Source organism: Opisthocomus hoazin, chromosome 1 (genome assembly GCF_030867145.1).
Source record: "Opisthocomus hoazin isolate bOpiHoa1 chromosome 1, bOpiHoa1.hap1, whole genome shotgun sequence".
NCBI lineage: Eukaryota > Metazoa > Chordata > Aves > Opisthocomiformes > Opisthocomidae > Opisthocomus > Opisthocomus hoazin.
Window position 1 is genome coordinate 92,810,400 of NC_134414.1, and position 19,998 is coordinate 92,830,397.

The window sequence follows — 19,998 nt, forward strand, 5'->3', positions numbered from 1 at the left end:
GTATTGCATATTGAAAGTAACAAAGACAAGAATGTCCTTTTAATTGAGCTGCAGTGAGCAGAGTTCCTTTCTAATTTCCTGTACAAAGCCATGCAAATATATTTAATAACTTAAAACACAAAAATATTGCCAGTTAGCTTTTGTGTTGTCTGATAGAGCAAATAAGAATTGAATGGATGTCATTGTTAGTAATATTCAACTTGAAACCTGTTTTCTAAACAGAAAAATTATCTTTATTGTAATTGAATAAACAAGAGCCAAACAGAGCATTCCAGAACATGTAGAATAGTTTCAATGAACGATAGGATAATATTATATCAAAACAACTCCTCTTATCTCTTCACAGTAAATAACACAAGAGAGACCAAGGAGACACAGTGTATTAAATTTCTCTAACAACAAGATCTCATTTCCAAAAATAGAATCTGCATCAAAGAGTCTTCATTTATGTACAGTCCGTATAAAACAAATGTCAGGGATTAATCATCATATGTAAGAGGTGGTGTGATCATATGATTTTTGCTCAGCATCAGTATTTCAGTGTCCCCTTTTTATCTGGGCTTTTGAGGATAGTGGTCCTTCAGCCTGTGTTCAGGAGCATGTTCCATCAAGGCTGGATGACCTGGTTTTTTGAATAAAGGTTGCAGGTTTTACGTCAGCTAACACAGATGTATTTTCATTGTATAAAGTAAGGGTGATGCACAAATATCAGAACACCAGTGCATTTTAGATTATCAAGAAAAAGAAATATTTGAGGTCTACAACAAAAGATGAATTTAGCTAAACTCATCAGAAAGACCATCCCTTTTAATATTTTAATTTCCTTTATTACACTTGATACATGATTCCTGTTCTATAACCAGGAGTACACAACATGAAATCAGATGTTACATTCTTCATTTATTCTGCATTTTGTCAAATCATTTTAAAACTCTTGCCCATATGGATTTTTTTCAAAAGGAAATAAAACAAATTAATTGCAAATAATGATTTTTTTAAAAGTATTTATTATACTTTTGCTCAATCTTCAAACTACGCTATTCCCATTCGCAGGTGAAAATCATTGCTGAATATATACACATTCATTGCTAGTTGCTGTGTTCTGTTTCATTTCAGCAGTACTTTTTTATGTTAAACAAAATCGACCACAAGAAATTGTTGATATAAATGTACAAAGAAGATGCTTCCTATGGAGTATTGCAGCATTAGGAAATTCATAGTCTTCATACAAATATATAAAATATTTCAAATTATCTCCATTCATTGGAATCCATTCGGTTTCTCTTGTCAGACCTGTGCGACAAATACAAGACCAGAAATTAGTCCTTTATCAGTGCATCACAGGTATTTTGAGAGCATGCAGAAAAGCACCTGCGAGTTGTGAGGGGGAGTGTATTCCCCGCACCTGCAATTTTGCTTTCACTGACTGTACTTGTTTACACCCAAGCTCAGGGAATACAGAGTGGGCGTGAAACAAATCTTTCTGATCCACTAGCTTTTTCCGCCTACGCTCCAAATCTCTGCCTGATGAAAGTTCATGGCTCTGTTACGAGCTCAGGACTTTGAAGCCTTGAGATTTTCCCTCAGCATAGGGTAGCTGTGACCCTTGCCCAGCTGGCCCTGGCTGCCTGGCAGGGGTGGGGGGCTCCTGGGCTGCCCCTGCCCCAGGCGAGCAGGGTCCAGCCCTACACGGGCCCTGGGGCTCGTCCCTGGTGGAAGCCCCAGTGCTGCTTCTGCAGATGCCAGTGGCAAACCCTGCCGTATGGCACAGCAGCCAGGCCACCAGTGCATCAATTGGGTAAAAATCAACTTAATATTTAAACTTACCAGTAAATGCTGGTAAATTTACTGGTAAGTTTAAATATTAAGTTGATTTATGTACCAGTAAATACTATTTACTGGTACATAAAATACTAATAATAAATACTATTTACTGGTACATACGTATATGTTTTTTGGTTTTGTTTTTTTTCCCAGCTGCTTTGATTATCCTCTCTCTGCTTTCTCTGTTCTGCCCATTAGACTTCTTACTGGATGTGTGTCTCCTTCTTTGTCTCCTGTCCAGACCGAACAGTCCCAGAGATTTTCAGCCTCTCTTGTTTTGGAAGTGTATCTGTTCCTGTAACTGTTTTTGTCACAACTCCACTCTTCTCCTACTTCTGCTTTAATTTTCGTGACTGACCAGCACTGAAGACAGTATTCTAGACATGGTAGCATGGTATTTTCTGTGCTGTTTGTATAAATCCCACTGAAGTTAATTTATTTACTTATGTAAAGCGAGGTGGGGGGATGTTTAGCTGCTGTCTGGGGAATGATGAGCAATTTCCATTGACCTGCCCCCAGTGACTCTTTGCTGCATAGTCACAGCTAATTTGAAGCCCAGCATAGGGTCTATTCTTGTTCTCTTTGAAGTTAAGAGATATCGGTGGTGGCTGTTAACATCAGACAGCTCAGTACTGAGGAAAACAGGTTTTGCAATGAACTTTCAAAAGTTCAAGACACAAACTTTCTCAGCATTACGTATAATGACCTAAGATGTAAGTATTTGGGATGGAGGAATATCTCTATTTTTGGTACATTTTATTGAACTCACAAACATTTAACATATGCTCAGAAACTAGAGAAAGAACCACAGGACAGAGAAAAAAAGAGATAACCTTCTATATTTCACAACTTGTTACATAAAGTGAGTTTTTGCTACGCTCCCGAACATGTGTAGGCTGTAGATATTTGAACAAGTACTGAAGGGACGTTCAAAAGGTCGGAATTGCTTAGCTTTGAGCAGAAACACGTCCCTGGAGAAATGAGGTACTATTCAGAAAAAAAACCTGCATGGCTTACATTAACTGCTTGAAAGTGTTGGCGACTTTTGAAGAAAGCAGTCAAAGGGTAATTAACTCCTTGGAAAAAAGTGAGGGGCTGCCATTGTCCACGGGAAAGAGGTCATAACACCACACGTAGCGCTACTAACACGCTCTGTGGCCGTTAGCAGTCAAACAACACAATCATCTCATAGCCTGATCCAGTAAGGCAATGCATTATTTCATTTCAGCTGAACTGTCCTTCCAATCAGGTAATTTTAGGTCCTTATCTTTCTGATCTCAAAAAAAAAATCCAACTTTGAGGCTGCATTTGATGGCTCCCCAGGATACACACGCACGTGTAATCCTGTCCCGTGTAATTACCGCCTGGCTACACACGCTCTCCGTGTGTTTCACTCGAGTGTTCTCCTTTCTCTTTCAAACTGTTCTGTGCCTGTTCCTGAATATCACAAGGTGACTGTTTTCAAGCGGTGGGCGGATAAAACATTGCTGGCTGTGATTAAACCCAAGTGCTCAAGCGCAGGATCAGAAGCGAGGGTGTGCAGAGACAGCACAGCAGGCACATCTCAGCACAACGCGGTCCTCGGTGTCACAAGCATTTTCTGATCATTCTGCTGAAAGAGGCCAAGGTCAGGTTCTGCCTCCAAATGCATCATGGGCAGGTTTGTGGAATGAAGGACAGCTGTAATTTAGCACTCTGACTTTTAGGATTACATGATATTTTTTTATACTTTTCTAGTAGATTCAGTGTCTTCAATGGTAAGGCTGTGTTTCCTGCAGGTGTCATCCTGGAGGAGACATCTGCCCTGCGTGGTAGCTCCATACTTATCTTCTCCAAGTAGTTTAGCCTTTTCTTATTTCCTGAGCTCCTAATACCAGCCGTCCTGTGCTGCACACACCAAGCCCCCAGGGATCATGGTGATAAGGGTACAAAGAAGATGGAGCCAGACTTTCCTCAGTGGTGCCCAGTGACAGGACAGGATACAACAGGCACAAATAGAACTATGGGGAATTTAATCTAAATAGGAAAAAAACCCACTTTTACTGTCAGGGTGGTCAAACACTAGCACAGGCTGCCCAGAGACATTGTGGAATCTCCATCCTTGGGGACAGTGAAAACCCAGCTGGACATGGTCCTGAGGAATGACCCTGTCCTGAGCGGGGGGTTGGACTGGACAATCTCCAGAGGTGCTCTCAAGCCTCAGCCAGTCCATAAGTCTGGGAAGAGCCTTTGTTTGTCCCAAGGGAAGCTGTCCTCCACTCAGGAAGGCCAGGGCGGATTCTTGGGTCAGGCGCAAGGTCCCTGCTTGCCCCTGCTTTGCTGTGGAATTGTCAGTGAGTTTAAAAACTGAGCCAACACGGTGTTATGTACTGCATTACTGTGTTGCTAATAATCCAAGTAATCTGACTGCTGGGATTACTTTTAGCCACATGCTCCATTTCTTCAGATACTCCTTTGTCCTCCCTGTGTTTCCTCACAGATCCCAAACCTTTGACAGCCAGTTCATGCTGATATCAATATTAATATCACTTATTACCTTTACGACCCCAGGGCTGAAAGGTGCCAGCTGGCATCATGTCCCATCCACCCGAGCAAGCACCTCTCCTCTTCTCCCTCCCATGGCACAGGTCTCTCCCTAGGCAGTGGAGCCACTAAAAGAACTGCTGTCTCCAGTTCTCCCACTCACAACTGAGACATAGTAGCTCTAGTCAAAGGAAACACAGTCTTCCAGGAGGCCATGAACCTACGAGACTAGTCAATTAGCAGGAGAAGCAAAGAGGATACTATAGCACCCAGAAATGTTGCCACTTGCCATCCCAATCCAGGAGCAACCAAATTTCCATGATGATAAACCTTGCCTCAGTGCTCTGGTGCTGAGGAAAATCAAGCCCACTGTTCTCAAATTTTGTCTAAAGCACACTCCTTGCAAGCAGTGCTATTTTAACACCTGCTAATAATATTATCTTTCTCTCAGGTGTGCTCTCTGCCCTCTGATTGCTTATAATTGCTACCTGAACTCCCTTTGCAGTCAGTGGACCCTCTATTATCTCCCCGTGATGCTCCAATCTACTCAGACCTCCCTCTGGCCAGCTCCAATTCTCTCTCTCCCAGCTCCCAAAGGCACATTATTTTTAGAGCTCAAACTCCTCCAGAGATCAATGGGAGCCTGTAAACTCAAAAATAGGTTGCTTATGGTACATTAATAATCCTCACAGTTATGTTCCCTGGTTATTCTTTCACCTGCTGCAGCTTATCTACCAGCGCCTCCCTTGCCACTCCAATCAACCTTATTCTGCTGAACAACACTCTGGCATTTTAAAGAAAACAGCAAAGGATTTTCTTGACTAGAAATGCTTAAACATTGTCCTGATTAAGGATGGACGTAAGCACATGCTTAGGAGCTTTTTTGAATCATGGAATTAGAGGTTTTTTCAGCCCTCAAGACTTTCTCCATTCCCTGTCTAAGAATCTGCAGGGCTGTGACTGCAGTCGGTGTGATGCCAGTGTTAGCTTCTGAGACAAAAAAGACTGTGTCTCCGAGTTTTCCAACCACAGGAAAAAGCAATGTATATTTTTATGTAAGAAATTATTTAATCTGTGTGTTATTCAACACAGATGCAACTTCAAAAACAAATATAAATAAATTAATGAATTGCAAAATATCACTTTTTTCCAAAACTACAGGTTTTAATGCTTCATCTCCCTTTTATTCCCTGAAAATATGCACAAAAGGGTTAACTGAAAGCAGATAAAAGATTCACTCTAAAAAACAGGACCAGTAATTCCAACTGTCAGTATTTTCTGTTCTTATACAACATGTTAGCTGAAAGAAGATGAAACATGAAATGAATTCAGATTTTGTCTGTATCTCCATATATGCAATAAAATCACCACATTCGGTGCTAATATTAAATAATCAAACAGTGTGCACGAATCACCTGAGCGCTATTATTTGAACAGTTTCCAGCCTTATATATTTAACCCTGAATTCTGTTAAGGCAGCCTGTTTTAGAAGAAGTAACTTTACAAAGGAGAAAACAGACACATCTCATTAGCACTTCAGTGCTAATCAGTGATTATAACAAGTGCACCAGGGTTCAGCAAATGCCTCCCACTCAACACGCTTCCAAAGTGAAGGACCACATGATGTTTACTCCTCACCAGAACCCATTTATAGATCTCTTACTCACCACTATCACAGTCATACACGCAACATTTCATAAAAGACAGCAAGAAGTCCTCTATTTGGGAGCAGACGGGGGGGTTACAGTTGGAGAACTGGGTCGTTTCCTGCTGTTTAACCAAGCTGTGAAGCATAATTTAGATCATGCAAACTAAAGATTATAATCAACTGAAAGATTCATTACATACCGTGGGCATTGCACATGGACAACAGACAGAGTTGCTTCGTCAAAATTTTGCACTAATTAGAAAATTTTTATTAAAATGGTCTAAAAAGTGCCTCTTTAAAAGTACAAATGGGAAATGAAGGTAATGACTTTGTATGGATTTAGGAAACCCAGGAAAGATTTTTGTTCCCACAGTTTATAAATGCCATCTGGGCATTCTTGGCTAATAGCACCCTGGGAATGAAAAGTGTATCAGTTTCAGTAAGGTAAGAAGGGGACAGAGTTCATGAACTTTTGTTAGTCTGGAGCAGAATTAGCCCAGAATTACAAACGCGCTGATCTTCAGGAGGAAAAGCTTGAGAAAAAGGTAAATCCAGGGACACATCGCCTTTGCTTGCTCTAGCAAATTGGGAATGTGAAATAAAGCTGGACTATCTCCTTTGACCCTCTAATTCTCCTACCCATCTGGTAAAAGCCTTGTCCCTCCTGAGACGATAAGCTGAAGTGCCAAGGGATCTACTTCAAATCATCTGCCCTCACTTCCCTTCAGTGGGCACCACTTACGAAGATCATCTTCTCCTATGCAACTACTGTAATATTTATATCATATTTGCAATCACTGTGCACACAGATGGCAGAAGAAGCAGCAGGAAGTCAAAGGTACTCCAGGTGAACATATTAATACCATGATGGGAAGTCAGAGAGAGGGTTTCGGTTGCAAAGGGGAGTTCATCATTTGACTCCCTCCCAGTGGTAGCCAGTTCACTAAATGAAAAAGCCTACTTTAAATTAAACTATGCTTTCTTGCATGCTGTTTGCAAATTATTTCAACACATTTGTGATGTTTCTGTCAGGATATTAACAGCAACTCTCAAATATCTGCGCATCTCTCTTGTATCTTTTAAAATATATTTGCTCTCTTTTATATTTTCTGGGCATGGCTCTTGGCAACCTGCTCTAGGTGGCCCTATTTGAACAGAGGGGTTGGACCAGATAACTTCCAGTGGCCCCTTCCAACCTCAACCATCCTATGATCTAGTGAAATACTAGAAAGACTAAATAATTTCTCCTTTTTTTTTTTCTGCACTTTACCTACAGTCAATTGAAATATGTGGGGAAGCACCTAAAATTGGAGATTCAGGTTGTGCATACACATACACACAGAGTTTCAGAACAAAAAGGGTCACAGCTTTTACTCTTTAGATTTGTCTGACAAAGAGTGTTAGACAAAAAGGATGTCTTTTCTACTGAAATACAAAAAGAACCTTCTTTACAATGAACTTTGCTTATCTTCACCACGAAGAAATTATTGAAATCCGTGTGCTCACTTTCGCATACCTATGTTGTTCCTCAAATTAATTTATATCTGTCTTCAGACAGTATGACATGGGGAACTAAGGACAGGTTTGACCCTGACCTTTTCCAATGCCTGTGGTTCGGTAGCGCGCTCAAGGGAGCTGCAATAGAGTGCTGTGGAACAGCACATCTGGTCAATCACAATAGACCTTTTCATTTAAGACAAGCAAACAGTCAAGTGAAAACATTCCTTGCGTTACACTGATGTCAAAATGTCTTGTTACTTACACTGACACAAAGCTTTGTCAGCAAAGGAGCTTGCAAAAGAGAGACAATTTCGCCCAGCGGCTCTGAAGTGACAGCTATCGAACGGAGGTCTTTCAGATCAATATGTTATGGCAGTAGATTTATCTCCTGTCAAATAAGGAACAAATTCGTGGCATTTCTGAAAGGTATAAATTGAGTACTTAGCTGACATAAGACAATTAAGAAGAATGGCACTGCACTGACCTAATTGCCGCCATAACAGTTTAAGTGGTAAAAAAACAGATTAGATATCAGTATGTATCTGAAGGTCTTTGGAGGATTTTTGGCTCAGTGCACTAGTATTAAACTGCACATGGTTGCTAGGTTGTTCCCTTAGTTATCTGGAAATTGCAACTACTTGGGCACAGCAGCTGATTCATGCAAGTGGTTCCTGGAGAACTAATAAGCATGGACAAGAAAAAACATGAACAAATCATATACGTGAATATTATTCTTGGTGAGCCTTGTGCACGGACTCCTGATTGAAGCCAGTTGAAGCAGCAGCATGGCTTCTTTTCATTCTATATTTTAGATATTTTTTAAACTTTCTAAAGCAAATGATTAAGTATTGTGTAAGAACAGAAGTTTGCCAGTTCCCTGAAGGACCAATATTTCCCACTAGTAGTCATTGGATTAATCCATAACAGTAAAATCCAAAAATTTGGATGGATCAGCTGGTCTCTAAGATAGTTGTCATCCAAAAGGAAAAATTCCATTATACATTTTTCAGGCAAGAGACTTGTTTTTCAATTACCCAGCTGCAGGCATCTTCTCATCATGAGAAGACACCAGTGCAGCTGGCTCACTCAAGGTGTAACGTCTTGCAGTTTTTCTCAAGTTAGATTTTTTTTCTTCCTGCAAACCTCCTTCCCTGCCAGCTGTGGCTTTGTAGTAAGAAGTCTGGCAGCCCTGAAAACCTCAGGTGGAGATGGAGCCCTTAGAGTTCCTGGGCTCCATGTCCAGAGTGAGGAGCTTCAGGGCAGCCACCATACAGGTGGCAAGTCCCCAGCTTGTCATCACCTCCCAACACAATCCCAGGAGAGCTCCCAAGAGTAAAGGCTGCTGAAATACTTGGGAAAAATCATACTGAAACATTTCTGGTTTTTTCTAAATGACTTCTCCTTAGAATTTCTTTCTCTTGAGCAGCAAAATCTCTCATTTTCTTTCTGAATCAGCATCATTCTTTTTCCAAAATTTCTTAAAGAACATGAATTCCCAAAGACCTAGTGTCCATAAAGCCATGATACATGACAGGAGTTATACTGCCTTTCTTTTTTTCTTGGTAAGTGGAAGCCAGATGTGGTTCCTAACAGTCCAAGGTGTTGCAACTAGTAGCAGTTTCAAAAGTGAAAAAAACCCCCTCAGATTTCAGCTTTTCTAGTTAAAAAGAAAGAACTTCTTCTCATAACAAATGTCGCTACTTCCTGACTGACTCCAAAGGTTTAAGGTTTGTAATGTGTCACAAACATTACACTCGCTAGAGCATGGAAATGTGTTCTGAACTTTTCTATCTCCTCAGTAATTTTTTTTCTTTTGTTTGGGCATCTCTTGGCTGATATCAGAAATCTGCCTAAAATAATACGTTATGGGCTGCTAATTATTATTTAGATGAAGCAGTACCTTAATAAGCACATTTTTTTAGCTTATGGATTAGCTACAAATATGTTGCTTACAGGAACAAAAATCAACAGTTTATTAAAGTTGGGAAAGCACATCTTAAAGTTTATCATATCCAAGCAGTTCATAAAAACACTGAATTTTTAAGGACTTACTGTATACAACAATTCAAAAAGATATTAAGAAAAATCCTATACAAATTCTGATACACTTTCTGTCATCAGTATTTCTGCTGCTGCTGTGACTTTTTCCTGGAGCATTACCTCACATTGAATTCAGGTTTTCATTTCACTTTTCTACTTTTCATTAATGTTTTCCCTCCAACTTCTCATAATCTAAAGTGTCATCCTTATAAAATGATTTCTCAGACCCATCTTCAATTGCTTTGGGAGTGCATGAGGTCATTTGTGATTCTTAACGGGAAGCAAAGATCAAGAAGTATATACCAAACACTGTGATTAAAGTTGTTGATGAGGAGCTGCAGTGGCTCCTTCTGCCTCTCTTAGTGAGAACTATGCTGCTACCTTTGAAATCACTGCCTTCTGAAGAGGAAAAAAAAAGTTTTTTCTCTGTGGCATGTTGTTAAGCCTTGCTAGGTTCATTCAGGTGTGTGTCTTTGTTAAACAATATAGAGGAAAATTTGTTCTCTGAGTTCATGTTAAGCTATTCTCATTCACCTGTACTACGTCTGCTGTAAAAAGCATTGGGGTTCTCAATGTAGGCATCACTCAAGGCCTTGGTCCCCTTTTTAAGGTATCATCCTTCTCATAATAGCAAGTATGCCCAAATAGTCTGTTAATGAAGCCACATGACTTTAAGAGCTTAAGCAGTGAAAAATTTATGGCACTGAGATTAGAAAGGGATTTCTGGGACAGTTTAATTTCATTTAGTTTTCATTCCCTATAATTGCAATTAAAGTTCTCAAGACAAAGGCTAACAGAGACACTGAAACTTCAGGAATTATTGTCGTCGCAAATTCATCAGTGAGGAAGCTAAGGCCTAAGAGCTGATCCTGCAAAGTTCTTATTACCTCCCTCAAGGTGCTACAAATGCTGGTGGCTTCTGCAACGATAACCAGAACCACTTAGGAGCCTGCAGGCTCAGGGCGAAAAACAGCCAGTAGAAATGCACCTGGGTGGTGGTGCATCATGAAAATAAAAAGACCTTGCTAGGTCCCCTTATGAAAAAAACCTCAGACCTGTAATTGTGATGGCTACAGGACAAAGATATGTACAGAAGGGGCCAGGCTAAGCACTATTAGATATAAAATAATGATTCATAAGTTATTCAGTGCAAATAAAATCAGCAATAAAAATCACCTAAAAATCAACACAAAAAGTCAAAAAAAGCTGTGACATTTGAAGCAACAGGACGTCTCTGTCATACTGAGTGTGATGAAGGCTCTGTAAGGAGGCACTCACTGATGCTGATGATGAAACGCACCTGCTGAGAGTTAATTGCGTGACTGGGGTACCTCCACCAGGATGTGTCTCTGAAAGTAAAATTTCCAGCTAGGGGAAAATGTATATGGTGGTGAGTGCTTTTGCTGCAGAGACTCCCCGCCGTCACTGCTTGGTAGCCCACCACAGAGACAACTGGAGGGAAATGCCTCACAGGTGTGAGGTATGAGAGCCAAGAACACAGTGACTGGTATTGCGCTGTGTAACCTGGATTAACTGCGGTCAAATTATAAAGCTAAAAAACAGAATTCCTGCATCATTTCAAAAGTGGCTTCTGACTGCAGGTCCACAGCCTTCGGGGAGGGTCACGAGCTAACCCACCCCAAACCCTATGGCTCCAAAAGGTCAAACCCTCTCGTGTCCCATATAGGGCAGCACAAGCCGGGCAACCAAAGGCGTTTTGCACTCCTCAGAGCCTCGCTGCCTGCTCTTGTGGCAGCCCCATTCACCCCGGTGGAACCTTCACCCCATGATCCTTGAGGATGCCTTGGCCAGGCACTCAGCTCAGAGCACCCTGTGGAGAGTGGCACGGGCCAGCCACCACCAGGAACCGTGCCCAGCAGTGAAGGGGGACATGTGGTGTGGGGTCTCGCAGTCTTGTAAATCCTCAGTCAGTAGTTTGGACCGTAAAATATTGTAACAATCTTAATGGCCTGTGTCTGCACCAGGCCCATAGCACCAAGGGTTTGAAGCCACTGAACAACAGGTGTTGGAAGTACTTGGAAATTTTGTTTGTTCTTGAGGGTGGACAGGAAGCTGAGAATCTAATGAAAGAAAACTTGTTGCAAAACGTGCCTGATTTAGTTTAAAAATCTTGTTTCCTTCTCAGGAAATTGAAAATCCCCACATGTTCTTGTGCTTTTCTTTGAAAATTCAGGCCAGCCAGTTTTATTTTTCTAGAAAAGTTGTTGGTGAGGCTGAAATTTGGAGGAAGGTGACTTTACATTTACTGACATTTTTATGGTGGGATAAAGACTCTTCCAGATGAATCCTTTCAGCAGCCTTATTGTAGGCAATAAAAGCCTTTGCAGGAATGGGCTATCGCCCTCAAGATCACGCTGTTTTATGCCATATGAACTCTGATATGCATAACAGTGCTACATAATCAAATGATGAACAATGATTTTCAATTAAGCTGTTTTACTACGTGAAAGATTCTGGAGGAAGGCACTTGCCTTGGACTGCTTTTATACTGGCACTTCCTTTGGTGCTAGCTCTCCAATCAAATGTTAAAGCTTTAAATTATGTAGAAAACTTTCTCACAAATCTGAATGCAACATATCACGCAGCAAAATGCTGCTGCTGGAAACGTTCTCTGATTTCACACCTGAATGCTCGTGTCTTTTGTTACTGTCATGCTGGCTGCCACTTTATACTCCCGATAAGCTGGCTTTTTCTCTAGGGGTGCATGCCCAATAGTAAGCGAGACTGCTTGGTATCAGCACTGTTTTCATATACTGAGTAGGGTTTAAAAAATTATTTGTATTTTTTAAATAAAAAAATTGTAAGTAAGAGATTCTGAATTTTCATTTTTTGACAGATGGTAGAGTTGCAGGGGCAAAGGCTATGGAAAGGAGATACGTGGCACGCTGCTAATTCCTATAGAGTTCATAAGTGTGTGCTCTCACCAATGGCATTTCTCAAGTGCCATTGGTCTTTGTTGCTTAGTGATGTTTGTGGAATGGATTGCTTTTCCCTTTTCAAAAAAGTTGAGGATTTAAATGATAAAAAGCACATATTAAAATGATATTAAGTTGCTAAATGACTTACATAAGCACCAGTTAATCAGTTACAACTGAACACATAGCCTTTTGGTGCTTATTCATATTCAAAAGTAAAAATACAGGTGCCATATTTCCTTTCCCCTGTACTTAACGTGACATAGGTTACTTCAGAGACGTACTGGTATGTACAAAAAATGAATCAGCATTACCATGTTAGTTTTGTAACCACACATAATTTTGCAGATATGAGATGGTCAGGGGAAAATTGTTATAAATTGTAGTTTTCAGGTAACACTGTGTAAGACAGGCTGTACCGTAGTTTAATTCATCTGCATCGACAAACACATCAAGACTCACCCTCAGCTTCCAGACTGCCTGTTTTTTCAGTTCCTACCAGACTTTCTCATCATCTGAACATTTTTATTTCCTTATTCTTCAGAATTCACATATCCTCCAGGATGCTAGCTCTACCATTCATTTCTCATTGCAAACATTTTCCATCTCTCACACAACTTTAATGTCGAGGGGAAAGGTCTAAAGCATTAAGTGTTAATGGTTTAGATTTTCAAAACCATGTGTTCAAACCTTGGCAAGACAGACTTTGTCTTTCATTTGTCCCTGAAGAAAATGTGCATTTCATGCTGGTTTTAGAAAGGCTGGTGTCAAAAAAATGTTTTATAAAACAAAGTCCTATCATGTGTGTCCTGACGGTGACTGAATTTTGGTGCCATTTGTACAGACATAATTTGGGATTAAAGGTATTTATTTATATCATGACTGTTTACGAATTTCGAATTCCAGGGGAATGAAACTAGAAGCAAACAGCATCCTGATGTACTAACAAAACAAACTTTCTTCCTTCAGTGAAGCAAAAGGGAAAATGACAAAAGAATTATTAGGTTGGATAATTACAGGAGAAAAAGCCGAGTTTGCTTGATTTGTTGTTTGAGAGTTGGCATGGGCTGAGGCTGCTGAAGTTTATTTAAAATGCAATGAGCTTTTGTACCTTAGAGTATGCCAAGAGTCAAACTGGTCCAACATTTTCTGATGGAACATTTCTCCACCGGGAAAGGTTTATGCTTTGAAAGCGTAACTTTTTACGGAAACATCTTGCTTTCAGCAATTCCCCTGATGCAACATGGAACATTGAGCATGACTGATCTGGGCAGTTTCTTATCATCCTCCATGCTGGCTCTCCAGCAGGCTGCCAAGAGGCTGGTGCAGCTCTTTGACAGGGGCTTCGAAGGGCCGACAACTTCAGGTCTGCCAGACTTGGAAACCTGAATTCCAGCTCAACCCTCCTGACATCCAGAAGTTGCTGGAGACAGCTAGTTTCTCAAATCAGTGGAAAATATTCAATCTTTAAAATTCTAAATAGTATGGCTTAACCTCAGATATTCCTGCACCATTGTGGTCCAGCTGAGGGCAGGGCCCAGCCCTGTGGTATAACAGAAGACTGGCGTGTCCAAACTGGTTCCACAGCCTTCGCCTCATCTCAGTCCCCTGCTGCATTGATCTCTGCCTTCACTCAGGCGTGTGATGCCAAACACTTCAATGCTGCCCTTCAAGATTCGTTTTGACAATTCCAAGCCCTGAAAACTATACTGTACACCCGATCTTCCCCAGAATCAAAGACTGGACTGTGAGGAAAAAAAAAAAATCCAAATAAACTTTCTATTAATTTCATTTCCTTCTTCGCAATTTGACCATGACGGCTCGCTTCTCTCCATTTTTCTCTGCCACTCCAAGGGTCTTTGTAAATGTCCCACAATGAATGGGTCAGAAGCCAAGCCCCATACAGATGCTAAGCAATACCCACATATGTACCAATAATAATAAAAAACCCCTGTGCAGTCCAAAGTGATTTCTAGTACACAATGAGACACAATTGATGACACAACAACTTTGAGACAAAAGGAAGGATAAGGAAATGGCAACTCATTTACATTGGGTATAATAATTAGCAAGCTTACATGGGAGCTGCCTAGCCTCTGACACACAGCAAGGACTATTATTTGTATGTAATGGGTTTCCTGAGCCATCTCAGGACAGTATTTTGAAAGCATTTAGCTGGTCAAACATGCAAAATCCCTAGGAGCTAGGCACTTCACGTTTTTCTGGGAAGCCGATGAGGTACGTATTTGCATCTTTAGAGAGCCAGAAGTATTTTAGAAGTCTGCCCTCTAGTTTCCTTTAAGAGTTACTGTCACGATGCAGTATTTACATACGTGTTTTGATTTTGATTTTTTCTCCCTGTAACAACTATTTCCCCTTCTTTTCTACCAATAAAAAAGAAATTCACCCCCCAAAACCCTACCAACAACCCAGGGTGTAAAACAAATAGATTCAGTGCTAACCCTTTGGGCAATGTTATCTGCTAGAATCATGATATAAGTAGAGTTGGTAAACCAAAAATTTCATTGGAAAACTAATGCTTTGGAAAAAAATAGCCTTTATTAATGACAGGCCTGGTGAGCATAAGAAGAGAAATGACGGTCAGAAATGAGTCTTTTGCATTTTAACACCTCACATGGCTGAAGGAGCCGCAGGACACACTGTTCTTTTATGTTGCTATTGAGAAGAGGGTGGGGGAAGTAAAAAAGCACATTTTTCTGGTAGCCAGGGAAACCCAGGAGGGTAGCAGCGCGAAGTACCTGCTTCTGCTATTACAGTGAAAGGGAAAAAAATACAGCGGTTGAACTTATACAAATCCTTTTTGTACAGTGGGAGATGATGCCCTGATGCTTTTTCTGGTAAAGGCCCCAAGCCCACCAGAGCCAGGGCCACCCTGGCAACCTGGGGAGTGGGACCCTTCTGCAAAAGCTCCTCCCCTGCCGCCTGCCGCGCTCACTGCTCCAAAACTCAACTGCAATTAAAGTTACAAAGAGAATCGTCCTGCTTCGCTTCAGAAGGTGCCTAGAGCTAAGCCCTAACGAGGGCTTTGCCAGCATCTCGGGTTTGTTTGAAAGCCTCAGCAAAGGGATATAGCGCTGCTGTAATTTCAGCTCTTTCAGGATTTTTCAGGGATTTCACTGGCACTCGGGCAATTTGAAGCTCTGCGAAGCAAATGGCACTGCTCTGTGCTGCTCTTCAGCTAGAAGAGAAGATGTGCCCAGAGATCCCAGTGAGCTGAAATAATGTTTAGTGGTCCTGGCTGAGGTGCAAAGGCAAAGGATGTTGTTTCTTCACAACTGTGAGGCTGGTGTGGAGCCCCATGGTTCACCACTTTAGGACGGCTGTATTGCAGGAACAAGGATGAGGAGCGTGGGGGTGATGGGGCTGGGGCAAGCCAAGTGCTGCCGCTCCTGAAGCAGTACCCATCACTAAGCTCTCTCAGATTGATTTATTTGCTTTTAATGCATTAGCAGCAAGCTCTGTGATCTTGGAGACACTGAGAAGGGGCTTCTCTCCAAGTAAGAAAATAGAAATCTCAGCCATCTCTATTTGGGCAGTGTTTTCCAATTTATTCATCACGAATTCTGCTTCTTCTACCACCTTACCCAGGCTGTACTGCAAATATCCCAAATTTGACTCTCTGTGCTAGTTACAGTTACTAAAAATGCTGCTTTCTCCTGGTCATAAGGCTTCTTCTTAACAGAATTCATAATGTGTGAGTGAGTGTTGTTCCATATAAATACAGTGTGCATCTGATACGCCTACAGATAATATCATAGCACGATTGAACCATGATTAATCATGGTACTATTCATCCACCTGTTTTCTTTCAATATAACTCTGGCATGTGCAATAAAGAGACATGTTCACATCCCTGTAAATGTCCCTACAGAAGAGATGGAAGTTGGCTATGGTTTTATTTTCAAAATATTCAAATCAAGACTGAGAGGTCTCTGTGCATTTTGCAAACACTTTTTCTGAAAGGCTGAACACTTCATATGCAGCAAAATATATTGAAAAAACCCACAGCAAATGGGAGGAAAAGGAAGGGTGGTAAGAAAGTGGTTGCTAACCGTCAAAACCCAGCATAGTCTTTCCCTAAGTCACATTCTCTGCAACCTCTTCTGAACATTTAACACTCTTGTTCTGGATTTTGTGGCCACCTTGCCACGGAAAAGCAAGAGGTCTTAATCAGCTCGGGAAATTTGACAGCTGCCTTGTATATAACCCAGAGGATCTCTTCAGAGATGGATCAGCATGAAGGCAAGACATTGTACGCAGGCTGATAATTTAACTTGACATGTAACTGACTGTATTAGAAAACTCTGTATTCTGGCATCCGGTTCATGCAGGATATCCTTAATTCCTCACATTATCTTGCTTCTGCAAAGCTAACGCATGCAGCGTGGTAACTGTCTCTTCTTTGGAAAGCCCACTGTTGAGCCATTTAATATTTGATACATACAGCTACAGTACACATGAAATTCTTTCACATCAGTAACCAGGATATATATATATATATGTGGTGTTTCTAGGGTTTTGTTATTTGTTAGAGCTTCAAATGTAAGCCTATTTTTTCCCATGGAATAAATAGATTTCTTCAAAACATAAATGAAGGCATTACAGCATGTTGTACACACAAGACTGTGCTGTTAATACTTGATTTTACAACGTTTGACAGGTGAGCGTTTAGAAATGAGGCATTAGGGTTAAGTGGAATATATATGGGAGAACTAAACTTTCCCATGACAACCTGTTTCACAACACAAGATTGTCTTTTTACTAAACAAACTGAGAAGAAAAAAAGTATTTTTTCCACAGAGAAACAGAAGGCAGAGGTGAGAGGAATCGCCTGCTGTTAAAAAACATGCATCCAAGACCAATTATTTTTTGGTTTTGAATTGGCACCAACACGATCTACAGATTTCTTTCTCTCTGCTCTGCAGAAAGCCTCTTCTGGGAATGTACATGCAGCAGTTCCTGTTGGAGCACTCATACAGCTGTACCAGTAGGAGTCCTGGATGTGACTGCAGAAGGACACAGAGGCCCATTCACGCTTAAAAAAGAACAATGTGCAATTTGCACATTCAAATTTGGAGTGGGATTTTGAGAAGAACTTAAGTGGCTTTGGAGCATAGTTCCCACTGAGTGGCAATGGGATTGTGCACCTTAGTGCTGAGGGAACACAGTCCCAGCGATTTAGATGCCTAACACGCAAATGGGACATAGGTTCTTAACTCCAAAACTGTGATTCTCAAAACCACGGTCCAGCTACACCATAACCTCAAACTGTGCTCATGCCCATCTACAAATACCTGAGTTTTGATAAACATGCTCAGCTGAGTACCTGAGAGACATGTAACCCTAAGCAGCAGCCAGAAACTTGGTGGGTTTCCACAGAGACCTTTCTCCTCAGCACCAACCTAACTGCATCAGGCTTCGTACAAAAAAACAGCAGCAGCTACCTTGGTTTCTTTTAAAGCACAGCCTGAGGAAACTGTTGCTACACAAATTCGCCTTTAGACAAGGTACACAGGAATCCACAGGCTCAGGCACATGAAAGCAGGTTTCCCTACTGCCAGCTGAGCTCCACACCGCTAAGCTGCTGTCAGGCTCACTTGTCTACAGACTAATTTTAATTCATTTCTGCATAGCAGCCTAGCTTTAGCTCAAAGCCTAGAAAGGGTCCCCCCGCCAAGGTAGTCTGCAGTCTCCAGGGAGGCAAGAAATGCGGGTTTTAATCCTTTTGAGGAGAAGAAGGACTTCACCTGCTTTATTCATGCATCCTGGCTGGGGATTTGTGATAATTGCTGCACCAAGGCAGAAGGGAGGGGCCACCAGCACATTCCTTCTCTTGCATGTTTTCAAATTGTTCTTCCTAAGTACTCAGGTGCAAATCCGGAGGAGACAGTTCACACTGTAAATCTGGTGTGAGGGAAAAAGGCTCCTGGCTCTACTCAGGACATTGCTGAAGCCCCAGAGAAGACAACCTGATTGTTTTCAGTTGTTTCTATTAGCTGTATCTAAATAGCTCTCCACTCAAGCTTCATGATGCTGCTTGCAGAAGTGGCTTAAGGTTTCTTGACAGCATATACAGCACCATCTTCTTGAGATAGCAGAAGAGCAGGTGACTGCAGGGCAGAAGGTTTCTGAGTGGACCTGTGTGATCAGAGACACTGGAGACTATGGGTGAGACAGGGGTCTCCACCACCCTTTCTTCCACCTTTCTTCTCCCAGTAACCCTGTATGTCTCCATACAGCCAGTTTCCTCTTGGGAGGGACCAGGCCTTGTCCCTAAGCAATGCTAGCGCACCTTGGCAGAGGAAGACAATGCTGGCTTTCATCCAGCCCTTGGGACACAGCAATCAAGGCAGAAGGTCATAGGCTCTGGGCCATCTGTTCTCCACTCCTGTCTGCCTACCCCCAGGGTCTAGGGTACTACAGCTCCCCTCTTTAATGGTGAAGCTAGTCAGTAGGTGTTCCACAGAAGGTAGAGTCCAGGCAGTTGTATCCACTGCTAGCTCATGCAAGAGGATCATCTCCAAGGTAAAGAGAGACTTTGGGAGACAGAGCTTGTAGTGCCTCTCTGAGGCAAATGAGCACACAGTGGGGCAATGCATTGTTCTGCCATCTGTCATGGCTACCAGAAAACAGCTGACTGCATCTGCCCAAAATGTATCTGATCCCTGTGCTGGTGAAAAAATCCCAGCCACTGGTGAGGGACATCAAGGAACACTCCATTGGCTCAAGGCACCCTAATGCCATTGCACATGACTCATATCAGAGGCTTGCACTGATGGAAATGTTTAGATGTTAAAACTGTCATTGCAGTGGGGTCCCAAGGACTTTCCTTTGCTGAAGAATGATCAGTCTTCAGCTCAGAACCTCATGTCAGCACAAGCTTCTCCTGGAGCCAGTCTCCAGTCACCTCCACGGTGTCTATTAAAGTAAGGCATTTAAGGAATTGGAGCTAATTGCTCCACTTCTCATCCTACCTTAGGGAAACAGATTTCTTCAGTCTTAACCAAACTACAAATAACTTCACACTTGGTCATGTGTGGACATGGACCAAATTGCTGTGTGATCCAGTAAGCTACTGCTTGTCAGCTGAGTTGTGGTGTTTGGCCAGGTTCAACCTCTTGTCCTCTACATACGTGAAGCAGATCATAACACCTTCACTGAGGTATCTGCTGACTTGTCAAAGACTTTGAAGATGCACTTGCTCAACGTACAGACTTGGACGTTGTCTACTAATGTGTTAATTTGCAGTAACGTGACCGACAACACTTAGCTTCTTAAAAAAGCAGGACTGATTTGCCCCAGAAGTAATTGTTCAAACTTCTAATAGCAAAACTACTCCAATACATGCCTAACTTTAGAAAAAAAATAAGAAAAGCACAAAAAGAGTGGAAAGGGCTGCAATAGTAAAACATTGCCTAATTTGGTACTTGCTGAGTGAAGGCCTTAAACTAAAAAAAAATGGGTACATCTGAGATATGCCTCTCTTAATTCACTTTACTTTCAGCA

The 19,998-nt window shown here is 41.6% G+C and overlaps 1 protein-coding gene across 4 annotated transcripts in view; it reads right to left on the bottom strand.

The window, feature by feature from the left end:
• Positions 1-210: 210 nt before the first annotated feature.
• SMPX (small muscle protein X-linked) overlaps positions 211-19,998 on the bottom strand; it is a 45,429-nt gene continuing 25,641 nt past the window's right edge. For 3 of the 4 annotated variants that reach the window (XM_009942223.2, XM_075429587.1, XM_075429578.1), the window contains exon 5: positions 211-1,293. The gene's annotated coding sequence lies outside the window, so the exon portion shown is untranslated. Of the gene's footprint in view, positions 1,294-7,757; positions 7,884-19,998 lie in introns of all 4 variants that reach the window. The other variant, XR_012764961.1, reaches the window with a different exon arrangement.